The sequence below is a fragment of the Bactrocera neohumeralis genome, chromosome 2 (assembly GCF_024586455.1).
Source record: "Bactrocera neohumeralis isolate Rockhampton chromosome 2, APGP_CSIRO_Bneo_wtdbg2-racon-allhic-juicebox.fasta_v2, whole genome shotgun sequence".
Classification (NCBI taxonomy): Eukaryota; Metazoa; Arthropoda; class Insecta; order Diptera; family Tephritidae; genus Bactrocera; species Bactrocera neohumeralis.
In genome coordinates this window covers 9,691,282-9,701,629 of record NC_065919.1, presented here as the reverse complement: position 1 = coordinate 9,701,629, position 10,348 = coordinate 9,691,282, and positions in this window count along the sequence as shown.

Genomic DNA, 10,348 nt, shown 5'->3' with positions numbered 1-10,348 from the left:
CAATAGGACATTGTCGTACAACCAAAAGTATGTGACAAATTTCAATTTTAAGTTAATCATGTTTTGTATAAGTAAAAATCGATACCCACTAACTGCTGGTGCCATCACCAAATAGTTAATAAGTTTTCTTAAAAAAATATTGGTTGAAGGAACTTTCTTATACAGCGCGGAAGTGTCCACGCTGCAGTATGACAAGAGCGTCAATTCCGTAGTTGTCATCCATAAGAACATTCTACGTTGAATAATGCAACAACAATACGACTACTCCATGCAGCACCACAACGACCATCGCACTCAATTTCCTGGTCACACCTATCACAGAGACTGCCACTGGCACAGTGGACGTTGTGAGTTAGCCGAAGGACACCAGGACACCGTCGTTTATAGTCATTTAAATGCACGTTTGCAGTTGCCAATGTGTCCATCACTCTTGCTGTGATACGTTTGATGCGGTAGCTATTACAAAGCTAAGTACTTGTGTTGGACTTCCCATAGCTTTACAAACACATATCTGTCATTCTTGTTGTTGTTGGCTCGGTTCTTGTTGTTGTCTCAGTATATAGCTGTCAGTGTGGAATTTTTTCACTTCGCACTACATTCGTCCTGCGGCAAAACTTTATCCTGATGTTAAATAAAAATCATTGAAAGACCGAGGTAACACCACCGCAGGCAACAAGAACAGCAACAACACAAAAAGCAGTGTGAACAATATGCCGTCGAGTGAGGGTTAAGTGAAAAGTGAAAAAAGTAATTGCTAACAGTAAATTTCATTAGGGTTCCTGCCAGCGGTGTGCAGCAGCAATGACGTGCTGCCTCGCATACATGTATGTTTGTGTAAATGTGTGTGTGTGTGTGTTTGTGTAAATAATCAAGCACCTGCTGGCTAAGTTTAGTCGTTGCGGTAAAATCACGACGAAGTGAAAGGCGATGCGCAAAAGGTAAATGAAGTTAACGCGACAACAGCAGCAACAACCACAACAACAACAACAACAACACCAACAATATTATTTTACAGCAATGACAACTAAGTAGCAAACGACGGCAAGTCACACACAGGTGTACACATACTCACACACACACACACACACACCCAGTTACTTAAGTTTTGCGTTCTAAAGTCTTTACAGACGACATTATTTAAATAATATCGATCTTATGTTTCAACTTTTGCCACTGCAACTTTATAATCGCTTAAGCGAGTTCAGCGTTGGGTGCTAACCGCACATGTATGTATGTGGATGTGGTGGTGTTGTGGTGAAGTCGCAGTACTTAAAGTTTAATGAGAATAATATGCTCTTGTTTTTGTAATGTTCTTGCCGTTATTAAGTCTACTACAAGGCGTGAGCTAATGTTTGTGGTGACAGACGTCACACTGCAAGTTGAAACTTGGCCAGGTGTTTGGTGGGAGCAATTTGAATTGCATTACTTTTTATACCCTGAACAGGGTATATTAAGTTTGCCACAGCAAATAGGAAACGTCGGAGATCTTATAAAGTATATACTATATATAACCGTCTATCTGTCCTTACGTATGTTGGTCTGTCCGTCTTTATATAAGCGCACTAGTCCCGCAGTTCTTGAGATATCGTTGTGAAATTTTGCATACGTCCTTTTTTTCTCCAAGAAGCTGCTCAGTTGTCAAAACTGCCGATATTGGACGACCATAGCATATAGCTGCCTTACAAACTGAACGATTGGTATCAAGTACTTGTATGGGTTTGATAAGATTTCTTAATGGAATTTATCATGAATATTGCCTAAGGCAGTAATGACATATCCGAAGAAATTGTTTAGATCGGATCACTGTGGCATATAGCTGCCATAAGAACTGAACGATCGAATCAAGTGCTTCTAAGGGAAGCCTTTTCATTTGACAAGATATCTTCAAGAAATTAAGCATGGAATATTGCAATTGTGCGAGGAAATTGTTGAGATCGGAACCCTATAACATACAGCTGTCATAGAAACTACCCGATCAGAACCAATTTAAGTAAGGAATCTTTTGTATTTGTGAAGGGTATTAAGATAAATAGATAAGGATTGCAAGGTGACCTAAAGTGTATTTTGGGCTGAAGGGTATTACAATAACGGTGCAACCGAAGTTAGCTTTTTTCTTGTTTTTTTTTTTTAATTTCGATGGGAACGTTCGTAAATTTCTAAGAAAGCAACTTTGTAGAAAATGATATTGCCATATCATAGCAAAGTTCTAATTACATTTTAGTATATGATGACTCATGTACTGCTAGTCATTTCTTAGATAAGCGATTGAAAAGAAAGAAGAAGTCAGTGAAATGTAGTTTTTCTTTTCACAAGGCCCATTATGTAACAGAGGTTAGGTTATTTTAGATATAACCTGGTCGGTTGTCACACCATGCATGGTCTTATCCTTAAGAATGCCAAATGGAGATTCATTTTAATTTGAACTTTGTTTTTAGCGATCTTTAAGAGCTACTTTATAACTAATTTTGAGACTTTATCTAGTTCCTTTAACTGTAAAGCTCCTAAATAGCTAAGAATTGTTCTAGATAAGGCTGGACAGAAGCAGAGGACGTGTTCCAGCGTCTTTATCATGCCTATTTTCCAGCACTTTCTGCATATACTGTCGTTACTTCTGCCACACGGCTCGCTTGTGATGCTACCAGATTATGAGCAGTCATTAGTCCAACAACCGTCCTGCAGCCCTTTCGAGACCATGTGAGTAAGAACCATACGTGTTTTTCTTCGGAATTCTTACATGGGATCTCGGCGATCCAATGTGTCCTTAAGGCATTCCATTTCGCCTTGATCCGTTTGTCAGTCCTTTCGGAAGTTGCATTGTATATCGTTTTTAGGAATATCTGTATTTTCTATAACGGCTCGGCACAAGTGGGCTCGGAATCTGCATATGTTCGCAGAATAGACAATGCCGCCGAAACATTGTTAACTATCAATTTTTCCGAGCCGTATGTCCTGAGGCATTGTTTACAATTTTTTGGGTGGCTACTGTGGTGTGGTGAACTTTGCTATCAAGTCCATTCCAGTAAGTTAGAAGTCCATTCTAAAACAATTTATACTTTTGGCTTCGGAGAATTTTAGATGAACACTCGCTGCCATTGTACCTAAGACTTGTCGTGGAGTGTTTGAGATCTTTATCAATAATATTAAACTAGCTAGCTTAGAATCACTGGAAACTACAAGACCAATGAGTTTGCTAGAGGGGCAACCTAACTCAATTTCATCAGATTGGCGAAGAGTTGGTCTTCTGATGTCCTCCTGCGTTCTAGAGTTGGATCTATGGACTTTTCGTGAGCTTGGCAGAGGCTGGTCAACAACCAGAATTTATGTGGCTGCGTGATCCTATTGGGCCAAACTGGAACGGAAGAGCCTGCTATTGCAATTATCAAGGCTGATATCGCCATCATGGTAGACTTTCTGACTAGACAATATTCAAAAGGCTTACATGTAGTGAGGTTACTTATCTTCTCGGACCCAAATTGGCAAAACTGTATGGAAAAGAGCATGGTGTTATCATCTAGACACTTTCTTTTGAACAATACAGTTTTTGCCAGACTGAGCTGTGAGACATGTAACAGAAGGAGGAAGTCTTTTCTCTCCTTTATAACCACCACGGTTTCTCGAGTAATCCATGGTTCCTGATAAAATGCTGTATCTGGAGAGACAACCTTGGTGCAACCTTATGCAGTTTTATCTGAAGAACCTTCACTGAGAACAGGCTTCTTGAAACTTCAAGGTGACCTCTAACAACTCACCTAGATTATACCGAATATCTCGCTCTTCACTGTGTTTACGTATGAAGCGAAAATACATTCTACCTACGTCCCACGCCATTTTCCAAAAACTTCCGTACAAAATGTCCTCAATCGACTTGTCCGTTTGGAGCATGTCATTCTAGCTACTAACCTTCTTATCGTAGTTTGTGACCTTCACCATTCTCAAATCTTCAATCGGCTTTGAAGAAGTCGGTTTCATTGTGCGAGTACCTTCGGTTTTAGAATGATCGGAATGCTGCTCCGGCCCACTTCCAGACCTTAAAGCTTCATCATCAGTCCTTTTAGTTGACAACTGTCTTTTGGCCGCAATCACTTCCTCGATCCGGGTCGCGAATTTCAGATGAGAGTTGCGGTCGCGATCCGTAGCATGCTCCAACCTTTCCTCTCTTTTTCCATTCGATTGAACTTGCGCTAAGTATTTCATGGACTCAACTCCTCTTTTCTGGGTTCTGCTGTGGGCCAAGGCTTAGAGTACCGAACCAGAACACTTGGCATGCCCCGTATGCTATACTTATATGAAAAGTTTGAGTATAATGCCTGCCTTTATGTTCTTCTGAATTAAATTAACTACAAAGTGTACAAAAAGGAGCCGTCCGTTTTAGCAAACACAGCAAAATAAAACCTTTTTATTGGCATCAAATTACACCTAAATTTGTTGGTACAATAACCGCATGCGATTTATTGTTCTCATAATAATTCGCTTTATTCAAATTTTCAGTTACATAAAGGGTTGCTTGACTCACGAGCAAAATGTTATGAAGCTCAGCGGGAGACGCGCTAAGTCTATGCCATGCAGTGGTTGTAAAGCAAAATAAGCGATTTCTGAAATTTATGGCCGCATCAACCGCGCTACATCAAATTTGGCCAATCCATTGTGGTGACCTCGCCACCTTTGGCATAAGCTATTTACGGCGTTGTTGTCACACAATGTTTGTACTGATACCCGATGATATATGCGTGGCTTTCCACTCACTGGCAGGCAATTTCGGCCCAACAGTGGGCATAGAATAAGAAAAGCGTCCACACGAAAAACATAGGAGAGCAGAGAGCAAACACGTAGTTAAATTGTATGTGGCAGCCTTGTTGAATAAACAAAATTTATGAGCCGTGCAAGGGCCTAATGTGAACCTGTTTAAATCATATCGTATTTATTATGCGAATTTCAAATAGTGTGGACAATTTGTCTGCGAATAGCTCTGGCATAAAAACGGCTCAATCAGATAATATTTATATGGGCCGGCGGCGTTTACTCTGCGATTAGCTGGATAGCCCAGAGCAAATGACTGAATAGCTTATGAATTTACACAGTAAATTAATATTTGAATGAATATTTTTTCAAAATAGTCCAAACAAAACCAGACGTTTGGCCTACACTCCACCGTCGCCGCTGCAATTATCTCCGATTATTATACCTTTATTAAACAATTTGCTAATTGCGACTGACTGTGCTTTAAAATTTCATCTAAAGCTAGCACAGGTGCGGAGTAGTGTCTCATCCGATGGACGGCCTACGGCCGCCGGTCGCAACGAACTAATTCGAATAGCAGACAGAATTAATGCCAATAAGAAACGTAAGGGCATTTGCTGTGATTTCATTTGTTTGTGAACGGCTTTGGCGTGCGTGTGTCTGCCTTATTTGAATTGAATACAAACTTTGTTGATTGCATTAATGATAAGTCGGCGACTGGCTGTCCAAATGCCGTTTGAATCACTTCACCACCACAAGCCGCATTGAGTGCGGCATGAACCGAAATTTGCTTGTGTTTGTATTGAAGTTCAGTGGCCTTAAGGCAAACATTTGCTTTTACATGTGGCAAGGGTTAAGTGGCTAATTTGGCCACAATCGCCATACAAATTCAGTCTGCATTTAGTGCTCTCTCTCTCTATTCCTCTCTGTGTGTATGTGTTGGTGTAGGCGTAATTGTATGTGTGCAATTGCATGCATGGTTGTGGGATTTGCGTTCCAATTAAAAAAGAAACAGTCGTGTATCACCAAAAGCCGAGACGAACTGCACACACTTTTTGGGTTAGTCAACTTCAAAACGAGTAAAGTTTCGACCAATTTGGGGTTTAGGCGCAAATTTAATACTCATTTGCTGGCAATTTTTTTCGAGTTTTAATTTAAACCTGCTGAGCTTGCATGGCGTTGCCATTCACCTATGCACAATGTGTTTTTGGAAACTCATGAACCTTTTTTTTTTTTGTGCCTTATTGCTGTGCGGCAGGTTAATGGGGTTTAGTGAGTTCAAGTGGGGAAAGTTTGCGTTCTTTTGTGGGGCGTATGTGTGCCCTGGAATGCTTGTGTTCACAAGCTCTCCCTTTCACTGCCCATTAAATACTATTAAACTTTGGCAAAGCTGCGGCTGAAAAGTTTGAGCGAAAAATTTCAAGTACTTAAACTAATACCACTCATATGTTGAACTATGAAAACATATTTTTTTATTTTTTATTGTCTGAATTGCACTTTTATGGGTAATCATATTTCTGGCGCTTAATATAATTTTTACATATAAAGGGAAAGTTGCTATGAGCCGCAGGCTCCGCACACGCTTTGACTTTATACCGGATCTTCTGAATCGGGTGTTATTTTCTCTGCTTACATATCAGCGAAGAAGTTGTGGGTGGGAAAAAATTGCTGGAAGAGGGAGGCTGTCAGCTTCTTTAGCATGGGTTCAAGCTAGGAATAGTATGTATATTGTCAGGACCTGTCTATTAATCCCAGATTTAATGCTTCTCTTTTCTCTTCGCCCTCTGTACGTTTTGCCTTAGTCTAGTTGTAGGGATCCACATAAGTTATCCGGTTATCGGTATTCACGCGATAAGGATAAGAATTTCACTGGATGCCAATTGTAGAAGTTGTTTACGAGATGGAAGAAGACGAAGTAGAAACAGCGCAACACTGTTTTTTTGACTGTCCAGCTTTTGCAAGATCAAGGCTTGAATCCTTGGGAGATCGTACTTTCGGAAATCACGTTGATCTGGTGAGATTAGAAATAGGACGCCGTAGAGGATTTGTATTGATGTCAAGTCGCATTGCCGTTTTATAAGATCTGAATACTGGGGTTAGATTAGATTAGGTTAAATGATCGATCTTTAAATAAGGATTTCACCTGAACAGTGTACTGACCGGCGTTATAGGTAGTTGTGGTACCTAGAAAACGTATAAAAATGTGTCGTGAAGACCCTCATCATCGACAAAGCGATTTCGTGTCGAGTCAGTTTCCGAAGGTACAATTTTGAAAACTTGCATTCGACTGGACCTTACAGCATGAAAGTATACCAGAAGAGGCACGCAGTTGCATAAGATCAGCTCATCGACCAACGGCTGCTAGGTGCATGCGAAATCCACAGCTCCAGTGTTTGATTGCGAAATGACAAAGGAGATCCGACTACTTTCCACTTTGATGTGAGCGAGATATGGGTTCCCCATATTGCTAGCTGATTGGCATTGCAATTTTCAGCTATTTCGCTACTATTAGGCACCCAAAGGAGTCTGATGACAATGTATCATGCTATTTCTAGTGAGGATAGATGCTCCTTGACCAACTATGTGCGCAGAGTTTGCTAGCTTAATACTTAAGTCGCTGCTCTGTTGCCGCATGAATGCTCAGCACCCAGAAAGAAGCTGCTCCGGAGCAGTAAATCACCTGCTACGTTAATAGCAGCAACTTCTGTCTGAAAAAGACTTCCCCACCAATTCTTCTTTCAAGCTTCGATTCGAAAATTAGTACAGAAGTTTTTTTTATTATTTTTTATTTTATTTTATGGATACCCAAAGAATTGTGTTTAGTGGTACTAGTACTAGGATCAGTTACTTTGAGGATCAGCCATTAAAGGTAACCTAACCTAAAGTTCCAGCCGACCAATGGATAATATATTGCATTAAGATAGCAAATCCCTTCCCAATATACTCCTGATATATTCTCGCGATATTTAAATCCAATCATTCCAGCCAAGTTGGTTGCAATCTAAATATGTAGAACACAATAATTTTCAGAGTGTATTTCATATCTGGGCTAAACTTCAGACACTGAAACTAAGCTTTTGTGAGGCTTACTACTACCTAAGTTCATGGCTTAAAGCTTTGCTGAAAGCCCCTCCGAGTAAGCTAAGAATATATTTATAAATACCGTAATCTATTATTAAATTCCTAAATTGCAAGCACTGCAACAGCTCACTCGGTGAGAATTAACGTAATTTGAGAGACAACGAACCAATTCAAGTGTGCAAAGCATGAAAATGCAAAACAAAATAACTTTAAAACTTGAGCACACGCCCTCAAGTGTGTTTTCCGCGCTACAACATATAAATCTAACGAGCAAAAAGTGAAACTGCGTAAAACTTTATTTTGCATTTCAAAGTGAGGTTAAAGCGACGTCGCAGAGACTCCTAGGCACCCTAGACATGCGAAGTCCACAGCAGCGAACTTACAAATAAGTTTTATTGGAATTTATAAAAACATTTTATACCAATTTAAAATGCTTAAGCGCGAGCCGCGCTAAACAACGGAATGGAAATAAAAAAGAAGCTTCTTAAGTGCGCTGTTCCACTTCCACTTACTGGAGAATGATATCGCGTTGATAGTGAGAAACGGAGCAGGGGTATGTACGAGCGTATGCGGGCACATTCCGCATGCGGGCCAAAGGCGGTGAAATTAGATGCAAAACATTTGATGATATTAAAAAAACTTTCTCACGCAGCTCATCCTAAGTATTAAATAAAGTTTAAGTGAATACATAATAAAGTGGAGACATACAAACGTCTAAGTATCAGTACCTTCACTCCACTGGCTTCTTCAGCTCCCATTATTATAAGCATTGTTGGGGGCTCATCGCGCTAGGTTCTTGTGTTTAGTACAAATAATTTCAATGCTACAATCCTCTATGGCTGGCTCCAAAGCTAACGTATTGTGCGCTTGAGCCGTTGGTCCGGAAATTAATCCTGCTGACCGGACGTTTGAAACATTCTGAAGTATGCTTTGTTTGCTGTTTTCTTCCACCGCTGCTGTGCTCTCGTATTCTATCGACCATATTTACGTAGACTCTGTTTACGTTTTTTCTTACTTCCCTTCCCTTTCCGCTGTGGCGATTTTTTTTTTCAACCTGGCATTGTTTGCAGTTTTTCAAACCGGCATAACTGTTTATTAGCATAAACCATTGGTAATTAGTAAGCAAACAACAGCGCTGATCAGCGCGCATGCCGGCATTACAGCTGCGCAATTCCCTCTCGACGTTGAAGTGCATTAGGCGCCCGGTCCGCGGCGGGGGATTCGGCAAGATACGCGCAAAATATTTTGAATTGAAATTAAAATGGTTGAGAGCGTAGCAGAAGTTAATTGAAATGTTGTGAAGAATTCGCTTTGGAATGGGTGCAATGGCACTCAGCAAGTATTCGTGCATATCTTTAGAAGCTGTACCACAATTAATCTTCAATTTGATAGTTAGTAATTATTCGCTGCTATTTGAGATTACGAAATGTCATGTCTGTCTAAGACTTTTTTCTTTTCTTCAAATGTCAGGTAACTCTTTTTCTATGAAAACGAGTTATCTGCGACAATGAAGCTATAATACAGTGTGTGGCAGCTATATACTAAAATGATCCGATTTGTAAAATATTTTCGCAGATTATAACATTAACTAAGCCAATAATCCAAACCAAATTTTGTGAAAATAGTTGGTCAAATAAAACAGTTTTTCATATAAGGACATGATTTTTATTGTTCAATTTGTATGACAGCTATATGCTATAGTGGTCCGATCTCAACAATTTCTTTGGTGATTATAGAGCTGCCTTAGGCAATTATCCATGCTACGTTTCGTCAAGATGTTTTATCAAATTAAAAAGTTTTCCATACAAAACCTGATTTTGAACGATAAGCTTGTATGGCAGCTATATGCTATAGTGATCCGATGTCGGCTGTTCCAACAAAATTATCGGCTTCTTAAGGAGGAAAGAACGTGTGCGAAATTTCAGATGGAAATCGCAAACGAATGTGCCAGTTCGAGTATATACAAATGAACGAACTGACGTACATAAGAAAATTTGATTCAGCTCGTCACCATTTATATATAACGTTAAGCATTTATACATACCCTTTATAGGGTCTCCGAAGTTTTCTTCTGGGCACTAAAAACTTCGTGACATGTTTAATATACCCCACACGGAGTATTAAATACGAATAAGTGCTATTGTAGTGATCCGTACAACTTGTACTATAGAAATAATATGAAACCTTCACAGAAGAGAGCATTTTTATGTAATCGCCTCTTAGCTATACTTTTGTTCTGTTTGTTGTTTTGTATGTCATTTGTAATTTTTCGCCAAGTAAAAGAGAAATATTCGAAATGAAGGTTATTATGGGCGTAGCGTCTTATTTGAAATACGGCGTCTGCTGAGGAAGACAATTCATTGTGTTGTTATGCACCCAAAAAGCTTTTGAATTCATTGACTGATTTTAAGTTGTTGTCTTTGTTTTTAGTTTTGGGAGGAAAACATCAAGAAGCATCTGATTATAAATGAAATTATTGTTTGATGTTGCTTAATGTAATTTAATGTGCTGCAAATAAGTGCCACGCTGC